Source organism: Sander vitreus, chromosome 23 (genome assembly GCF_031162955.1).
Source record: "Sander vitreus isolate 19-12246 chromosome 23, sanVit1, whole genome shotgun sequence".
NCBI lineage: Eukaryota > Metazoa > Chordata > Actinopteri > Perciformes > Percidae > Sander > Sander vitreus.
Window position 1 is genome coordinate 23,542,986 of NC_135877.1, and position 923 is coordinate 23,543,908.

The following is a 923-nucleotide window of genomic DNA, read 5'->3' on the forward strand; positions in this document are numbered from 1 at the left end:
GGACCCAAAAGAGCAGAAACAAAAAAAAAATCAAATTACACAGGTTATTAAGAATCAAGATGATCAAATATTTTAAAAGATAAAACTCTAAGTCTCTGTGTTCGTTCTCCAGTTTGGTTTTGTCCTCGTCCTCGTCGTCCTCATCGTCCTCATCGTCGTCTTCGTCCTCATCGTCCTCGTCGTCCTCGCTCTACAGTCGATGTGAGAGGAACGGAAACGCAGAAATAAAACAGGAATGTGTTTGTTTTCAGTTCATGCGAGAATATTTAGTCCCTCAGAAAACAAACGCTAATGTGTGTGTTATATAGCAAGTGTGTGTGTGTGTGTCTCTCTGTGTGTGTGTGTGTGTGTGTGTGTGTGTGTGTGTGTGTGTCTCTGTGTGTGTTTTTTTCTCTGTGTGTATGTCTATGTGTGTGTCTGTCTGTCTGTCTGTCTGTCTGTCTGTGTGTGTGTGTGTGTGTGTGTGTGTGTGTCTGTCTGTCTGTGTCTCTGTCTGTGTGTGTGTGTGTGTGTCTGTCTCGGTCTGTCTGTGTGTGTCTGTCTGTGTGTCTGTCTCGGTCTGTCTGTCTGTCTGTCTGTCTGTCTGTCTGTATGTATGTGTGTGTGTGTGTGTGTGTGTGTGTCTCTGTCTGTCTGTGTCTCTGTGTGTGTGTGTGTGTGTGTGTGTCTCGGTCTGTCTGTGTGTGTGTGTGTCTGTCTCGGTCTCTCTGTGTGTGTGTGTGTGTGTGTGTGTCTGTCTCGGTCTGTCTGTGTGTCTCTGTCTGTCTGTCTGTCTGTCTGTCTGTCTGTATGTATGTATGTATGTATGTACTGTGTGTGTGTGTGTGTGTGTGTGTGTGTGTATGTATGTGTCGTGTGTGTCTGTATGTGTGTGTCTGTCTGTCTGTCTGTCTGTCTGTCTGTCTGTCTGTCTGTCTGTCTGT

At 45.5% G+C, this 923-nt stretch overlaps 1 protein-coding gene across 1 annotated transcript in view; it reads right to left on the bottom strand.

Moving 5' to 3' along the window:
• Positions 1–859: 859 nt before the first annotated feature.
• abhd12 (abhydrolase domain containing 12, lysophospholipase) overlaps positions 860–923 on the bottom strand; it is a 32,325-nt gene continuing 32,261 nt past the window's right edge. The window contains exon 14 of the mRNA XM_078242870.1: positions 860–923. This exon is cut by the window's right edge and continues 96 nt beyond it. The gene's annotated coding sequence lies outside the window, so the exon portion shown is untranslated.